At 34.7% G+C, this 19718-nt stretch overlaps 1 long non-coding RNA gene across 1 annotated transcript; it reads right to left on the reverse strand.

The window, feature by feature from the left end:
- Nucleotides 1-4356: 4356 nt before the first annotated feature.
- Nucleotides 4357-6016, reverse strand: LOC114804795 (uncharacterized). Its single transcript, XR_003752911.2, has 3 exons — nt 5469-6016; nt 4601-5406; nt 4357-4535 (listed from the first exon to the last, which is right to left on the reverse strand). It is a non-coding gene; the product is annotated as an uncharacterized LOC114804795 (long non-coding RNA).
- Between the last annotated feature and the right edge of the window lie 13702 nt (nt 6017-19718).

Raw genomic sequence — 19718 nt, forward strand, 5'->3', positions numbered from 1 at the left:
TTTTTACTGCCGGGCACATTTTTGGTCTTAGCGAAAATGTAACGTGCTTACACTTTTGTTCATTCACATTTATACGCCAGTTGGCTAGCCATTCTTCGACAGATCTTAAGTGCTCCGATAATATTCTTGATGCTATAATGTGGCATTTGTTAAGGATCACTAAAGCTGTATCATCCGCGAAAGTTGATGTCAAAACATTATGAGCTGTTGGAAGATCAGCAGTATATATGATGTACAGAGTTGGGCCTAAAACACTGCCTTGTGGTACACCAGCTCTTATTGGTCGTTCATCAGATATGAAGTCTCCCACTTTAACCATATATTGTCTATTTTTTAGATAAGACTCCAATATTTTATACAATTCTAAAGGCAGAATGTTTTTAATCTTATATAAAAGCCCTTCATGCCAGACCTTATCAAATGCCTGAGCTACGTCTAGAAATATAGCTGAACAGTACTCTCTGTGCTCGAATGCTTTCCTTATTTCGTTAGTTATTCTATTTACTTGTTCTATTGTACTATGTTTTGCACGAAACCTGAATTGGTGCGTTGGTATTACATTATTTTCGTGGAGGAAAGGAGACATCTTTGATAGTAGCACCTTTTCAAATATTTTCGAAAGGCAGGGTAGAAGACTGATTGGTCTGTATGAAGACGGCTGTGTCAAGTCTTTCCCAGGTTTATCTATCAGGATAATCTGCGACTTTTTCCACGAAATTGGATAGTATCCGAAACTTAGAATTGCATTGAAGAGCAAAGAGAGCACCTCTACAGCAATATTTGGTAACTCAATTAGCAATTTTGGGGTGATATTATCATGTCCTGGCGACTTTTTTGGATTAAGTTCTTTTATGATGCCAATAATTTCAGAAGGTGAAGACTTAAAGGACTCGGGCGACTCATTTGCTGTGGTAGGTAAGATTGACAATTTAAAGTTATTCTTTGGGCAATTTGGTTGAAATATCTTTTCTAGGTCATTTGCAAAACAAGTAGCCTTTTCCTCGTCACTTCGAGCCCAATTTCCCCCCAAGTCTCGTATAGCATGTTGGAGTCGACTGGTGGCTTCATGGACTTTTGGGCTTTCCAAAGTGAATTTTGCTTGCTTGAGTTTGGACACAACTTCTTTATATATATTTTATTGCTGAGTTCTTCCTCGCGTTTAAGCGCTTTTTTTAATTTGCGTACAGCAGATTTCAATTGAAGCTGAGTGGAAGGGGAGCGATTTATCTGCCATTCTCGTCTAACACGTCTTTTTTCGTTTACAAACTGTTCTATTTCTCTATTACTGATTTTCCTGAGACCAAGTGGCTTATAGCTTTTCTTTGGTGTTGCTAAGACCGCTGCGTTAATAATTATATCATTGAGTTCCCTTATAGTTTCGTCAATGTCTCCTTCTGTATTTATTTTGTATTCAATATTAATGTGGCTACTCACGTATTTTTTGTATTTTAGCCAGTTCGTTTTGTGAGATGTTAGGCCAACTTTCTTTTCAACAAATATGGGTTGTTCACATAACTTTATTAGTATAGGAGAGTGATCAGAAGATAGGTCAGTACATGTATCTACTGTTATGTGCGATTTATCTATATTTTTGATTACTGCAAAATCAATTAAATCTGGTATTTTTACGATCAGTAGGCCAATATGTCGGCTTACCCGGGGATATTATATCAAGGTTATTGCGCCTATTTATAATAGTATGATACAGCTGTCGTCCTTTTGGATTAATAAGTCGTGAGCCCCAATATATATGTTTTGCATTGTAATCTCCACCTGCTAGAAATCTATGACCTAGCGTTTCAAAAAAGTCTTTAAATTCAATCTCTGTAATTTTAAAACGAGGTGGACAGTATATAGCCGTCAGGTTTAAGTCTCCGCAACGATTTTTTATAGATATTGTTGTAGCTTGTAACTGCGCTGTAGCATGAGATTCTAATGCGTGGTGGCTTAATCGTTTTCTAACTAACACTGCTGTTCCACCATGTGCCTTTCCATCTGGGTGATTTGTAACATAGAGTCTATACTCAAAGAAATTATTTTTATTCGTAAGATGGGTTTCTGACAACAGCATTACATCTACATTATTTTCATTCAGAAATCTAATAAGCTCCAATTCATGTTGGTTAACACCATTAGCATTCCATATACAAATGTTAAGTACGCTCATTTTTTACTTAAAAAAGTTTGCAACATTTGGTTTTGGGCTTTGATTACCTCTTGAATCATATTTTGCATTGTTGACATAAATTGTGCCATACATTGGGTAAGGTTTAAAATCATTGTTTCAATGCTTCCATTTGGTTGATTTTGGGGCAATTGCATTTGTGTTGTGTTGCCTTTTACCACGTTTGCATAGCTCCCTTGTGCAGCATTATTTTTAAGAATACATTGTTTTGAAATATGGACAGGGTTTTCAATAATTTCGTTGGAAGGAATATTTATCATTTGATTACGGCGTGATTGAATTCCAACAGTCAATTTAGTTTTTAAGTCTTTGTATACCGGGCAACCCCTATAGTTTGCAGTGTGATTTCCACCACAATTACTACATTTTTTATTTAAATCCTCTTTTTTAAGAGTACATTTTGATGTAGGATGCAGATCACCACACACCACACAGACACTGCGTAGAGTGCAATATGCTTTCGTGTGCCCATACTCTTGGCAGTTGGTGCATTGGACCGGACCATTTCTTTTATGTGGTTCCTCGACGGTGATTCTGCGATGGAGCAAATATTTTAACTTGTAAATTGGATGTGTTTCATTTTTCTTTAGTTGTTCATTATTTGGCATCAATTCTATTTTGAACATTGGCTGAGGTACTTTGTTTCTGTTAAATATATTTACTACTGATTTAATACTAAAACCACCTTCTTCAAGAGCTTCTTTAACGTCGTTAGAGTCTACCGACGACTCTATACCTTTTATGACTACCACTAGACCTTTAGAGCTCTTCAATTGGTACGAGTAGTAATTCTTGTTATTATTTGATAAGAATTTCACTACATCCATGAAACTTTTTTCAGTGTACGTTTGTATTTTCGTTTCATCTATGTTACCTTTTTTTAAAGGCACTATATGAAAATTTTTCGTGCCTATTAAATTGCTCAATTTGGAGACAAGCGCATTTGAGCTACGCTCACGCAAGTAGATTGGAGGAGGTTTGGCATTCACTGCTGCAGTAGTACCCTTCGCATCGTCGTTAGGTTCTTTACTCAGTAAGGCAAATCGATTGCCAATTAAAATGTTTGGCTTTTTACCATTTGGCGTGCCTGCTTGAAATTTTTTGTTATTGACCGCTGATTTAATTGGACTAGATTTCCTTTTTGTGTTTATGTAGCCTTCAATACCAGCCTGAACAGATGGTCCTTTCTTGCATTGTACATTCTCACCTTCTTTTTTGTTTTCCTTCGTTAACCGAGTGCTTGTTGGTACCTGCATACTTGTCGCTATCAGCGCATTTGTTGTTGCGCGATTGCTGTTTACTTCTGCTTCTGCCGACTGCGTCCTTTGCATCGATTCCAATTCAGCTGATCGCTGCGATGACTCATCACCGCCGTTGCTTTTTTTGTTGGCAGGAGTTGTTTTTGTTGGTTCCACAAAACTGAAGTAGGCATTTAAGGAATGCCTACGGCTTTGCTGGTGAGGCTGCGCAGCACTCATTATTGAAGTTGTAGATAATTTCATTTATCTGGGAACCAGCATTAACAACACCAACAATGTCAGCCTTGAAATCCAACGCAGAATCACTCTTGCCAACAGGTGCTACTTTGGACTGAGTAGGCAATTGAAAAGTAAAGTCCTCTCTCGACGAACCAAAATCAAATTCTATAAGTCGCTCATTATTCCCGTCCTGATGTATGGCGCTGAAGCGTGGACGATGACAACATCCGATGAGACGACTCTTGGGGTTTTCGAGAGAAAGGTTTTGCGCAAGATTTATGGTCCTCTGAACATTGGCAACGGCGAATACCGCAGACGATGGAACGATGAGCTGTACGATTTATACGACGACATTGACATAGTTCAGCGAATAAAAAGACAGCGGCTACGCTGGCTAGGTCATGTTGTACGGATGGAAGAAAACACTCCAGCTCTGAAAGTATTCGATGCAGTACCCGCTGGAGGAAGCCGCGGAAGAGGACGACCTCCACTCCGGTGGAAAGACCAAGTGCAAAGTGGCCTGGCTTCACTTGGTGTTTCCAGTTGGCGCCAAAAAGCAAAAAGGAGGAATGAGTGGCGCGTTCTGGTGGATTCGGCTATAATCGCTTAAAGCGGTTCCTACTCCAAATATATATATATATATATATATATGTACATACATATACAGTAATAGACATTTGATTAAAAGCACTTTCTTTTTTGTTATTATATTTAAAATTTCAATCTATTGTTTATATTTTTTTGCAATAGCACTCAGAACTAATTTAGAAATCATTTTAAAAATTATTTTTAGTTAATTTACAAAAAATTTTTACTCAAAATATATTTTTTTTTTTTGAAAATAGCACATTTGACTAAACGCATTTGAGTTTCTGTAAAAAATGACAAAGGAAACTTATTTTTCTGGTGAATATTCAATAGTTAATTAATTAATTACACTTTTTTGGATGTTTTGATCAATGGGGTCAATTTCCGTTCAACAAGTTCCTTAAATGCAATTTGTGTATACTTTTATAGACAGTATCTCCCATAAATTTTCAATGGGATTACAATCTCAACAACATGCAGGACAGTCCAAACAATGTATTTCTTTGTCTTGAAACCACTGTTTCGCTTTTTTCGACACATGTATGACAACATTGTCTTGCCTAAAAATGTACTCTTTAGCATAAATGTAATTAACACATTATCCAGCAACTCTGTATCCTTCTTTGAGTTCATTTTTCTAGTAATAAAGTACGGCGACAGCTTATGATTGTACGCAAAGGGACCTCATACCATCACAAAACCCCCTCCAAAATTTCGCATCGTTCTTTGGACATGTATTTGCCGGTAACCTTCCAAGAGAAGGTGAAATCATCAGAAGTATCAAAATTGAATTTCTTCTCGTCTGAAAATATGACGTATTCCCACTCTGCATATACTTTTGAGCAAACGCCGAACTCGTCTCTGTGTGGAACTTCGCCACTATTCGATGCTCGATCGTTTTTTTTTCATTTCATGCCTACAGTTTCTCTCAAAGCAAGCGTCAGGAGTCGTTTGATCACAGAAAGACATATTTTATTGTGTATTTGTGCACATGTCCACCAATTTTTGGTGGGTTCGTTACGATTTCGGCCTTTAGCACGCAAGCTTGGATTTTTGATACCTTGTGGCATGGGTCTCTTACTAAAATTTTTGCGCTTTTTTAATAAATTTCGAACAACGGTATCAGATTTCCCAATTTTGAATTAAACTAGAAAACTAGAATTTTTTCCATCAATTATCCAAATATCCAATTTAAGTTGTAAATTGTTATTACTTACTCGTACAATTAAAAAATTATAACAAAAATTGCAAAAAGTTGGTATTTTCTTTAAACAAATGCCTCTTTGCTTTGTGACTTTTCACCTTTATAAAGGCGCCACTAAGTCTAGACGAGATCAACGAGTGTACCGTTAGAACTACAACAGACTGTAATCACTTAGAAAATCTTCGCTTACATTTCTTAGTTGTACATTACTTATAACAGGAAAAATTTCAAAAATTATAAGTACGTTTAATACCCGAGACACACTGGTAAAAATACCATGATGAAAGTATTATGGAATTGTGTTTACTACGTACATTGACACACATCGATTTGTAGTAAACCCAAATACTAGTATTATGAGAAATTAAGATTTATTATTGCAAAATAAGACAAAAACACGTATACTCTCCACAAAACACAGAAGTCGTTAAATTATATATCCGAATCGTGTAACAGAACAAAGACAACATGGCCTTGGCGTTTTTGAAAAAAAAAAAATTTTTGAAAAATTTCTTCTTTTCCTTTATAATTATTTATTTTTGAAAAGTCATTTTGACAAAATATTTTGAAAAGCTTTTGTATATAAGCTCTCTCCTAGGTTTCAAACTTATTTTTAGCTGTGTTCAGTGAAATACCATAAAAAATGCTGATATTTTTACCAGCAAAATACTACATTTTGTGTCCCGGCTATAAAAGATAGCATATTATATCGAAATATTTGAGAAAAAGCTTGGTAGATACCTCGAGGCACTTAAGCGGGATTAATTTAAGTGCCTTTCCCGTTTAAGTGTCTCCAAAATCTTGCATGTTAAGAAGAGGCACTAAAGGGGGGATTGCTGTATATCTTATCCTATTGTAACTGTAAATAGTTACTAGCTTGGCTAAATATTAAACCACGAAAATTTTCGATTATATATGCATGGGTGGTCTTAAAATTTAAAGTCTTAAAATTATGGTAATGTTCTTTGGCAATATTTGGGACAAATAACGTTTTTGGGCAGCTTTTTTGTAATTCGAATTTTAAAAGCCTTTTCCAGAAAGTAATACCCGAGACAAACATGTAGTAACAATACTATTGTTCGTACGAATACCAGATGTGTGTCACCAAATACTAGCACTTTATACCCGAGACACACATGTAGTAACAATACTATTGTTCGTACGAATACCAGATGTGTGTCACCAAATACTAGCACTTTATACCCGAGACACATATGTAGTAACAATACTATTGTTCGTACAAATACCGGATGTGTGTCACCAAATTCTAGCACTTTACCATGTGAGCAAAAAAAAAACAAAAAAGTTTATATATTCTTTCTGTCAAAAAGACAAAAGTTATTCACAAACATTTTTAGAAACAAGTAAAGAAGGGCTAAGTTCGGGTGTAACCGAACATTTTATACTCTCGCAATTTATTTAATACATGTTATTAATATGTTACAAACAATTTGACTCACATATTCGGCATATATATGGTATAAAATCCATTGAAAGTTGGAAATATGGGAGTTAGGTGAAGTTATGACCCGATTTCACGTATTTTAGGCACGGAGTCATATTATTAAAAGAAAGATATTCCCTCCGAATTTCTTAAAAATATCTGAGGGACTTACCTATATTTTCGGTAAAACAAAATAGAAGCTCAGAGGTCCTCATGTTCGATATATGGGGCTTTGAAAATTTATGGTCCGATTTCGACGATTTTTAGAAGGGCGATGCCACACTATAAATGTAGTATTTGTGCAAAGTTCTGTTCCGATATCTTCACTAGTGCTTACTTTATATATTGTAAAGTAAACGATTCAGATCGTCTTCAAAGTTCTGGTATATAGGAAGTAGGCGTGGTTTTGAACCGATTTTGCCTATTTTCACAACATATCATTTCGATGTAAGGAAACTATTACAAACCAAGTTTCATTGCAATCCGTCGAGTAGTTCCTGAGATATGGTTTTTGACCCATAAGTGGGCGACGCCACTCCCATTTTCAATTTTGTAAAAAAATCTGAGTGCAGATGGAAGTGCCCTTTCTTATGTGAAATTTAGTGTATCTGACGTTTTTCGTTAGTGAGTTAACCCACTTTTAATAATTTTCAACCTAACCTTTGTATGGGAGGTGGGCGTGGTTATTATCCGATTTCTTTAATTTTTGGTCTGTATAAGAAAATGGGTAAAAGAAACGACTGCAGAAGATTTGGTTTATATAGCTTTATTGGTTTGCGAGTTATATACAAAAAACCTAGTTGGGGGCGGGGTCACGCCCACTTTTAAAAAAAGTTACATCCAAATGTGCCCCTCTCTAATGCGATCCTATGTTTCAAATTTTATTTTCATAACTTTATTTATGGCTTAGTTATGACCCTATATAGGTTTTCGGGTTTCGTCATTTTGTGGGCGTGGCAGTGGACCGCTTTAGCCCATTTTCGAAGGCAACCTCCTCAGGGTGACAAGAAATATGTGTTCCAAGTTTCATTAAGATATCTTAATTTTTACTCAAGTTATCGCTTGCACGGACAGACAGACGGACGGACAGACATCCGGATTTCAAATCCACTCGTCATCCTGATCATTTATATATACATATATAACCCCATATCTAACTCTTTTATTTCTTGGTGACACAAACAACCGTTATGTGAACAAAATTATAATACTCTGTGCAACATGTTGCGAGAGTATAAAAAGGAAATAATTTGTTTGAATATTCCGCACTTTAGAAAAGTTTCAAATATTATTTATAAACCAAAAACTAAAAAAATTGTTTCACAAACTCGCTAGTTTTTACAGAAAATGTCGCAAAATTTTAACTTTAAGTTTCGAAAATATGTTCAATTATAAAAACGTGTTTTGATTCGAAAAATTTTGAAACTATTTCACAGTTTAATTATCAAATTTAACTATATTACTTCAGTCCCCTTTAAACGTATTTTTAAAAATTTCTTACAGTTTTTCGTTATCCTATATTAGGTATTAGCGTGCAACGGGACAGCGCAAACGATCCTTATTCAGGATTCTATGGTACTTCTTGACTTCGACAGCTTCTGGATTCTATGATCCTTTTAGTAAAACAACTTTTGGATACTATGATCCCTTTTTTTCCAGCTTCTGGATTCTATGATCCTTTTCTATAGAGCAGCTTCTCAAGATACTATGCAGCAACTTGGGTGCAAATTATATTTTTATGTTTATTCGATAATAAATGGAATAATTTTTATTATTAAAATTTCACTTTTATTATAACTTTTTATTTAATTATTAATTACAATAATTATAACTAATTATGTTGATCACTATGAGGATATGAATCCCCTCGTTGATGCCCACTTTGAGAATGATCGATGATCGCTTGTTGTATTCAATATGTCGCAAAAGTGATCTCCAACATAACCCAGCATACGATAATGGGGATCAAAATGGATTATTCATCGATGACACGTTAACTTATATACAATATAGATAATTAGAAAAAGTGTATTTTGTAGTAATTTAACCTTTTCCTACACCAAAAATGATTTTTCCCGCTGATCGAATGGACTTAGTTAAATGTGCGACTTCAAAATTAAAAATTAGACGCTTTTCCATCTTCTGATTAATTTAACTATTAAAGTTTGATCAATCAAACTCCCTGAAAATATTACGATGCAAAAAAGGAGAATATTGGTAATATGACAACCATCTCTATTCGGTCATTTTAGTTACCAGTAACTTTCTTACGGCATACTGTTTTAATAGCAAAAACTTTATTACGATTTTTTTATGTAAAGATCGAAAGCTCCTGTTTTATTGAGTTCAAATTAAGAACTGAACTATCAAAGAACACTAATGTTTTAATAATGGCTATGCTTTACAGAAGCTCTATCGCAGCGAAGCAAGGTGTCTGTACTTAGTTGTTTTTAGTTTCCATTTTCTAAATTTAAGGCACTTGAACATCAAAAATTATTTCGTCCGTGTTGAGTATTGGATTGCGATGTTCATTAAGCGTTACATTGTTTAACTAAATGCGCCACAATTTTCAAAAACGAACGTCAGGAATGAACCAAAAAGTCGAAACAGTAGGCTCACATATGGATCGGGAACTTTGACACTGAGCGAGACCAACCGCCTATATTTACGAAAAATATTCCTTTCTCACAAGATGTTTTACCCATATTGTTGCACATTAAAGCGCTCATCGGTCCTCACATTCCGCAATCTATTTTACGTTAATTGCATGAATTTCCATTAGCAGGCCAGGTGTCATGTTAAAAATATTGTAGTTCGAATAAAGATCTACTTTGTGCACTATAGAGTACTTTCTATTGCGACCCCAGTACAAACTTTGCAGAGAACTCCACATTAGATTTTCTTCTCCCTCACCTCTTCACTTACAACATTTAACTTCACATCAGTACGGGTCTCTTTACTGTGCTGCTTGGAAGTTTTCACTACGTCGCGGAAACTTTCTCATGGCGTTGAAATAAATTTATTTTTACATACAAACATAACTAACCAGCACTAACATGCTGCAAGACGCATCTCTTTAAATGTACATAGTTGATTCTCTTGTCTTGTTGCATTTTGTGATATCTGGCAGGTGAAAGATCTGAGCCCACGCCTCAATTCTTCTCGAATGGATGGATAGGATGAGAATAAAAATGCAATGAACTAACAAGCTCTTATCTACATTTGTGCGTGTGCTTGAATAATTTAAAGAGTGTTTATGCATCTACAACGGCAACTTGTAACTCGATGTTTTGGTAAACATATTGAGAAATACATATGTACTTAAGACATAGGAAAAATAAAAAAGGTGGCTGTGTTTACCAATGCAGTTTTATTTAAATCCCGTGAAAAAGAGCTTAGTTCATTTTCTACTCGAGCAATTTTCAAGGCTTAAAGGCCAGGGAATATTCTCAGGATTTGGTAACATTTTTTATCAAAAATTGTTGTTTAAATATTCAGTATTCGTTCCGAAAGCGTGAATGGATTAACATATATTTGGTTTTTAACATATACTACAGTCCACAGACTTACTTAGTCTCATTACAAAGAGTCCAAGGTCGATTCCATCATTCTATTCATACTAATATTTTGGCTAGACGAAAACCTTAGCTGATTGTATATGTTTCCACGCAATTTTAACGAAAATCACTACTAGAATAACGAAAATTATGGAGTATGGTGTAGTTGGTGGAACGATTTCACGTACTTTGCAAAAATATGTCAGAGATTTACCGAAATTTTCGATAAAATATCAGCCATAAGCACTGAGGTCCACAACGGTAAGTGAGATCTTGAAAAGTAACGGTATGAATTCGACCATTTTAAGAAGAGCAAAGCTATATATTAGTGGTTCCATTTATGCCAAGTTTTTTCTTATTGGTACTTGACTTATAAATTGTAAAGAGAAAACATCTTTCACCGATTTAGATGCAGCCCGTCCTGGACCCCGTTATTGTGAAAAAAACCTATCTGACTTCTTTCCTATAGATATCCCAGAACTCAATTTGTCTTTTCGTCCTGATAATTTTCTTTTATATAACTGCACATCGATTTCGATTCGATTAAGGTATAACGGTCAGCAAAACTAGTATACTCTGCTCATCATGTTGCAGGAATATGAAAACATACTGGGTTGTCAATCGGTTTTGAATCGAGGCGGTTTTTGAACCAGATACAGATCTTTCTGCGAGAGCGGTGCTGTTTCCCTCGTAAATAATATAATTCAAAACTTTTGTCTTCTGCTTGTTGAGAGAGCCCATGGTTTGCCGCTTGATATTAATAATAAAATAAATCCATGGGCTGCTAACAAACGACGGAAAAGAGACGAGCTTGCAACAGGAGCACCGCAGAAAAAAAAACTAACGAAATCAGTACGATCTTTGTGAAGTCTCAGCTTTGTATTCTAAATTCTAAATAAATTTTATTAATTGATTTTAATTATATTATTCATTACATTGCAACACTAAACTCTGCAGCTTCCCTCACATTTATATATTTGTTCCATGTTATTATTGATGATTTTGACTAGACTATTGTATAGGGTTCTATAATCTTTGAGGTGCTCGTTGAGTAAATGTTATACATATCCGTATCAAGCGTACATATGTAACTCTCCAACAAATAACAAACACAACTGGCAAACTTGGTAGAATCGAGAAAATATTTCTTAAGTGGTCAGTGCTCTCCCTATGGTCATATACGTATGATATGTAGGCTGCATCTCTATGTTTACGGAACAACTTATGAAACATATCGTAAATAGAAGAAAAAGTCGACAGAAAGGATCACCAAACCATCGATAGCCAAACAAGCGATCAACTTAAAAAGTTGATTTTGCTTTAATTTGAATTTGAAAAAATAAAGATTACCTATTTAATTTTTGGTTATATTTTTGAAACATTACCCTCAGCACATTTGGATTATAATTCTAATATCATTTTTTAGTACGATTAATTACAATGATCAATAATAATTTCTTTATCCTTCCTTAAAAACTCTATCTGATTATCGTCCCTATTTGTGCCGATTGCCCCATCATTTTAAATAATAATAACTTTAAATTATTTACTTGTTGAGGCTATTCTGCATTCCTCAACATATTTTATAGATACAAATATGCATATGTGAGCGGAATGCGAAGAAGCGATGGTCATAAACGTCAAATGGCATTTGTACCGAATGGCCATGTCTTAAATGGCTGAATCCAGTGGATGAATGTCATGTTTGCATTTCTTGTTTCACTTAGTATATACATACATATACACACATTGCCATGCATAAAAACCGTTAACTAAACAAGAGTATGGCACATTATGTGGATTCGTATGTCCAAGATAAAAGTTAGAAAAGCCACAACAGTTACCCAAGTGCTTTGCCCATTGTAGATTGTTTGCTACCACCGCCCGTCACATTTCCTTTATATAGTATGTACTTTCATCGCCTGCTTCTCGATAGTCCGCATTGTCCTTTTTGTGGAGTGGAGTATTGTAATGTTCGTACATTCCTTGAGGCTTCGACTCGCCAATACAAATATATTTATTTAAGACGATGGTTTTGTATTTTTTTGTACTCGTCATTGTTGTTGCGGCGTGTCATGTCACGTCGGTCCCAACAACAATGCAACGTAACAAATAAAGTCCAGAAACATATGTTGAGTCGATTTGTTATTCAATTCACAGCAACATCTCCTAAACGATTTCGATGTTTTGAGGTTTTCTCCCTTCGCCCCACACCAAACCATTACAATATACAGTGTGTAGTACTTACAATGGATTGTGCAAAAAATGAAAAAACAGGTTGCTCGTACAAAAGCCCGAAAGGTATGCTTGGTAGCCATGTGGCTGATACATAAATTAGATAAGATAGGACATTCGTCAAACTGCTTAAATTGCTACTTAAGTAGTCGGTCATACGGTTGTTGTTAGAGTGGAAATTCGATAGGAAAGAGGAGTATATTAATATACTTATATATAGGAAACGATTAGGGAATAATAGAAAATATCAAATGAAAATGTAAAACGCAAATTGTCAGGTACACATTTTATAGTTCGAAAATAAATTGCTTGTGATAAAAACCGTCATAATATAATGTATTTTAAATGTTGGTGGGAAGGGAACCACTGGTAAATTCGGCATTACAATTTAAAGAAATTGTCACTAATAAAGTAATACATGGAGTTTTTTCCAATGTGAAACCTCTTTTCTAAAACTGTTCAGTTGCGTACATCTTTATAGACCATTTCTATGTTCAATTCCTATATGTATGTACCTTTGTACTTATGAATATAAAGGGTGATCCAACTCAAGGTTCCCTACTTTTTTAAAGAAAAAACACAAAAAGCGGCTTTAGTTCTTGCACATGCTGTATTTTGTACGGTTTTAATTTAAGATCTCGACGTAAAATGCGTCAGTCCGAGTTGCTACAAACGGCGCCGAATCGACCCTCCACGGTTGTCTTGTACACTCTCAGCTACGGCTGCTATATTTTCTTCACTGCGTGCTGGACGTGGGGTATTCGGTCGAATATTATCGAATAATGAGTGCTGGGTCTCAAGATGGGAAATGGTGCTCCGATTAGTACGCTCCATCTGTAGGCCGATTATGTTGATCTTAAGTTGAGCGAAGCGCGAATCACATTCTTTTAGAACGTGAATTTTCGTAATGAAGTTGAACAATTTGTTAATGTTGTTTAGGCGTAAGTCTTTTCATGATAAAATGCCAAAAAATACTGAACAAAAATATAATGACAGCTTGACACGACTAGCGCGTGATCTGTCAAAAAAAGGCTATTGAAAAATTATCTCTACTTGGATCACCCGATATATGTACACATATGTACTTATAAATATTATATATCAACTGCGCTAAAAACTGATTTCCCAAATAAATACAATAATTTTTGTACATGCATGCATATAAAGCACTTCAGATCTCACTGTTACTTATTCAAACACAGTGTCCTTAGGCAGCTACAAGCTGCTAATATCTTTCTACACATTCGAAGTTATCGATGACCACGAAAAAAGAAGTCCTAATCGTGATTGCAGTAAATTCTTGACGTGCGGCCGTCAGCGCTGGTCGTGATAGCAATCTGTGTGAGTCGTTGCAACTTCTCAGAAGTTTCTGCAATGTTCATACAACATCTGATTCCCTTCCTTGCGCTATTCAAATTTATGAAGCAACAAAAAAGCCATCCCACATTGATTGAATGAGTACAATTATATAAACATGGGTTTCCTTAAGCGCTAAGTGCTTCGGTTATTCCTGGGCTTTTTTCCTGCTATCCGATACGATAGTTTAATGTTTGCTGTGAAAAAGGGTAAAAACCACATAAGTGCTAGCATTACTCGTAAGTACGTATTAAGATTTGTTTTACTTTTTATCAGTGTTTTAGCTGACTATTCATAAGAGCCACTGATGTTGGTAATTTGATTTCGATCATCAATAAAATAATAGCATACATACACATAAACTACACTAAGGAATTACGAAACCGCAGAAGTATGACAATTTCAACCTCTATATCGTATATAAGAAATACACTAGTATTATATAGTAATATTTTTACAAACAGCAGAAAATACACTCCTCGTCAATAGGTTAGACGCATCCGAACTTACAATAGTATTCAGCTTAGAACTTTTATTTTGGATTCAATTAAATAAAAGTTGATTTGCAAAAGCCATGGTAATTCAATGATATTTCAGGGATAATATTCAAAAGATTTAAAAAAATTAACGAAATTGTGTTTTTCAAACAATTTCAGAGAGCAATTTAAAATAAGGCCATATTTTCTTGGTCACTAGAATAGATGCACTTAAAATAATTAATATTTCGAAGAAAAATATCTTTTTACAATTTTTATTTTTAGTGAGTGTCAATATTAGTCATATTAGGATAAAATAAAAAAATTTCAGTAAAGTGTACTGCTTCCTTTGTTTGCAAAAACTTCATATATCTATTTCGTCCTTGAATGATATAAATTGTCTATGTAATTTAGCGAATTCTCACTTCAAGCAAGTGTAATTGCTACAATTAATGGTTCTTTATCTTCGTATTGCTTTCCTTCTTCATAAACTTTCCATGAAGGCCACCACCAAACGTTTCTAATTACGTTAAGATACGAAGAATATAGTGACCAAGTCATGATATTAACGTTTTGACTCGAAATAAATGACTTAACTAATCGAGAGTTAACAATCGGGGCATTAACTTGTTGAAAAATCCATGGGATATATCTGCAGATATGTTTTAACAATAGAAGAACTAAATCTAATGTTATTTGTTACCGTTCATTTTCTGATCAATAAAATTAAAAACAATTATTCTATAACAATTGATGGCATCCCGTATCATTACCCACTTATCACCAACACATTTCTTCATTGCGTAAATCATGAAAATAGTATTGAAAGCCATCGGGTCCCTCTAAATTAAAACGTTTTTCATCAGTATAACAACTGAGCGCCGATCATTGAGTCCAATGTCAGAAAGAACACCCCAAAGCATGTACTCTTCCGCAAATTTAAGCTATTTTTCTTTGCGTAGGGCACTCACAAGTGGATTTTTCGCCATTTTTAGACGCTAAAGACGTTTTGCAGTTCTGATTGTACGCAGAACGGTTGAAAAGTTTGTGTTTGCTCCGGTTAATTCACTGATCTTAGATGCCGACTTAGTAGTACTGGGACCAAATCTAACAATTTCATGATCCGATCGGTTGGTTTTTCGCCGTTTTATGATTTTTTATATTTCTCTGGATCTTTCTGGTCTGGAACAGCACTTTATTTGTTTGACAATATTTCGATTCGATAGTCCTTGTGAGAGTATATTTTTAGGCGTTTCAAAAACATTACCCATTGTTATTTTTTTCAAAATATTGCTAAAAAAATTGATTTGTTAATATTACGATGTCTATTAATTAAATTAATTGCTCCTTTTTAAACAAAACAAAAAACCGTTAAGTGCGTCTAATTCAATGACCAACTGAAAGCGTATGTGGATCCATCGCAATTTGTAAAGTTGCTGTTATGATTGCCCAAGCCAAGCAACTATGAGCAGTTTTTTATCAAACATAGTTTGAACTTTCATAAGAAAAAGGTTTTGGTCAACTAAAATACACCTGGTAGTAAATATAATAGGTTCTTTTTGGAAAGAATGGGTGCGTCTAACCTATGACCAGCAGTGTATAATTGTTAATAATAATGTAAAAAAAAGACATAGAGGTGAGGTAGGTTTTCATCCAACCCGTCTTCCAAAATGTATGCTGATTGTTCTTCTTTCAAAGATTTAGCAGTTATTAAAACTAAATTAGTGTTAAATTTACACCCACGAAAACAAAATTACTGCACTATGTACATATGTTAAGCTTTTCGTGCCACATTAAACACACATGGGCATATATGCCCATATACATATATACATATACATACATATATATACTCAATACGAAGTACAGATTATATGGCTGTTTGTTGCACGTTATTATGCTGTCCTTCGTGATAATTTTCGTCGTTATTTCATTGCACCCGACAACCGTGTTGTTCACCTCCCGCTCTTCATTTCCTTTGACTTGGTATTAACTCACCTGAGCTTCCATCCATTGCGACCGAGTTCATAAGACGCTACTGCTTGTGACGTGTCATGCGTGAGATAATCAAATTCAAATCTAAATTCAAACAATACTATAAATACAAACGGGAATATTTCTCAAAATCATGTATAGACCTAAAACATATGAGCATGCACACGTTGCTTTATCGGAGATTGTCAAATTGCTTTATTTTATATGTATACAACTCTATCCATGAATGCGCATATACCTACGAGGACGGCTCGAGATGTGCAATCCGTTATCTATTATTCACCTTAATTCATATTTGTTTAACATTTTTGTGTTGACTAACAAATGGAGCGTGTTGCCAGTGAAAGGTCGGTTCAGGGCAGCTGAAGAATTTTGTGCGTAAACTTATCTCGCAAAAAATTCTTTGGAAGATTTTACATTGTCTTTTGAAGGCATAGAAAAATAAATTTATTTTATAATTACGGTCCATTTTACTCTGGATGAGTATATCATATTTAACTTTACTCAAATGGACCAATCGAAAAATATGTATATATGTAGACAAGAATAGTATGTTACAAGGCATTTAGATAGAGCTTGGTCCACACCGCATTCAATATTGCTGAAAGTTTGGAGTGGAAATTGTTCATACAAATCTCTCCGCCGAAGGGATTAAGCTTATCTTGTTTACATGCGATGCCTCTACAGTACTTCTAACCTCTTTTGGGGCACACACCATGAGCTCTCATTAGCGGCATACGTTTGTGGATAATACAAATACATATATGAAAATATTTTTTTATTTATATATATAAATACATGTGTTTATAGCTGCTTTGTAACAGTCTCTGTCATTATGTACGCACATTAATTTCTGCGCTATTTTATTTGCTATTTTCTCATAATACAGCATACATATACATACATATTCAAAATATATGTGCATACTCCAAGCAACAAAATGCTTCATATGTTCTATGTCTGTACGTGCGCCATTCGCAAATTCTTGTTTCTATGGTTGGTGTGTGACTAGCGCGACACAGAATGCACGATAGGGTTCACATTTGACAGGCTTACATTTGTAATGCCTTGTCAAAGGCTGTCACAAATGACTTGGAGTACATGCTATACAACAAGCGCGTATTTGTCAACACATCAGCTACTGTCGCATTGCAGTCAAGATGGCATTTTGAGGCCTTGCAAAAACTCATGTAAAGGTATCAAAATTAGAGAAGTGTAATCAATCTGAATTTTTAGACTTCAAAGACTAGTAGTGTCCCTCTGCGAGCATATGTACTATTTACTAGTATATTAAATGCTTGAATGTACTGATGGAGAATATGGTGAGGATGATTTGTCAATTTTGGAAACAGTTCATTTTAAGTGGTAAAGTACTAAAGTAATGATAGTACTTTGTGTGCCGGACTAAGGCTCAAGGCGTCATACATTTATATCTGAGTTGGGGAAACATATTAAATTCTATATTTTCAATTTTTTTTTTCGTATATTGGTCATGAGCTCGCAGTAAATCGTATTTCTCACCTAAAACGTAGTTGTATTCTATATCAGCCGACTTTAAAGTTTTATTTGACTTGTTTTTAAGTCTTTTCGTAATTAACCGTTACCTGTTTTTTTCTGTTGAAAAGAAAACGAACGAAGGTATTACTAAAAGTATCGAAATATTTGTAGACACATATGTATTTGATATCAAAAATATGCCTAAGAACTTTCTCCAATTCCAAATACAATCACATAGATAAGTCGGTGCTATACTATTGCAAACGCAATTTGAAAAAGGAAAATGTCAATTGTTTGCGTTAAAAAGTGTTGTGGCTATGAAAACAATTTAAAGAGAAACAACTTTCGGAACATTGTGGGAACTGGGAACTGGAAAAAAGGAAAATTAAATTCGACTGGAATAACAGAATGACGTAACGTTATCGTAAAATTAAGATCTTGCGCAAGTCGAAAAAAATTCACACTCATTCAAATACTGACAGAGAAGCAAAAAAAGAACCATATAAAAATAAAAGTTGAAAACGATGCAGAGCTCGGGAAATCGAAAATGCTAATGACCTTTGCAAAACCGTGAATTTATGTGCACAGAACGGACAACTAAAACCAAACAAAACAAAGACGAAGAAAGCCACAAAGAACAAATGCATATTGTATAGACACAATAACAAATAACAAAAAAGCAACAGCTGACGGAAACTCTAAGAATAAATTACATTTTCAACGCTTTGCAAAACAAATTTTCACCGTTTGTTTGTATGTGTTTCTAGCTGAGCAATATTATACTTACATTTAAACATCCATATGTATAAGTATATGTACATATGCACTTATTTATGAAGTTCAAACCTCTCGAAAGCCACAAGAAAGCTTTTGCATAACCATACAATGTTTAAACGTAACCAGTTGGAAAAAGTTAAACTGGATAATGCATAAAGTATCTTCAGATCTTCGGAAATTAATCATCGAGTTGCAAAAGACCGGATTATCCTAAACTGTTATTATAACATAATGTAACGTTTACTAAATAATGGTTTCTTTTCTTTTTAGAAAGGAAAATGCTCGAAAAGCTTTTAGTCAGGTTAATACGATGATCATTAGGTTGGCAAAACAGGACCTGAGGAGGAGTATCAAAGGCATTCACCGAGAAATTTCTGTTCAGAAAAGCTAATAACAAAAGAAACATATGCACTTCGATTAGAAGATGCAGACGGGTAGGGAAAAAATCATTAGCCGCGCTATCGGAACGAGAACGTCACATTACATTTGCTCAAGGACGCAAATCGTGGACTCAAAATTAGTGGCATTTCTAACATATGTTAGAAGGTATTTGCGGAGGTCAAAATGTGTAGCATTCAAATCCTCACCGACCAACCACCAATTGTAAAATTCGGTGGGAGGCTAAGTATGTAATTGTGTGGGGCTGCTTTTCCTGGTACGTTGTGGAACCAAATATGGATTCAATAAAGTACGTTTTGATAATCAAAAATGTAATGCTACCAAACGCGGAACAGAATTCCGGAGAACAGATTTCAACAAAACAAGTAAGGAAGGGCTAAGATCGGGTGTAACCGAACATTCTATACTCTCGCAATTTATTTATTTAACTTTATTAATATTATATAATACACAATTTGACCCACATATTCGTCATATATATTGTATAAAGCCCGTTGAAAGTTGGAAACCATAATATTAGGTTAGAA

Source organism: Zeugodacus cucurbitae, chromosome 3, assembly GCF_028554725.1.
Source record: "Zeugodacus cucurbitae isolate PBARC_wt_2022May chromosome 3, idZeuCucr1.2, whole genome shotgun sequence".
NCBI lineage: Eukaryota > Metazoa > Arthropoda > Insecta > Diptera > Tephritidae > Zeugodacus > Zeugodacus cucurbitae.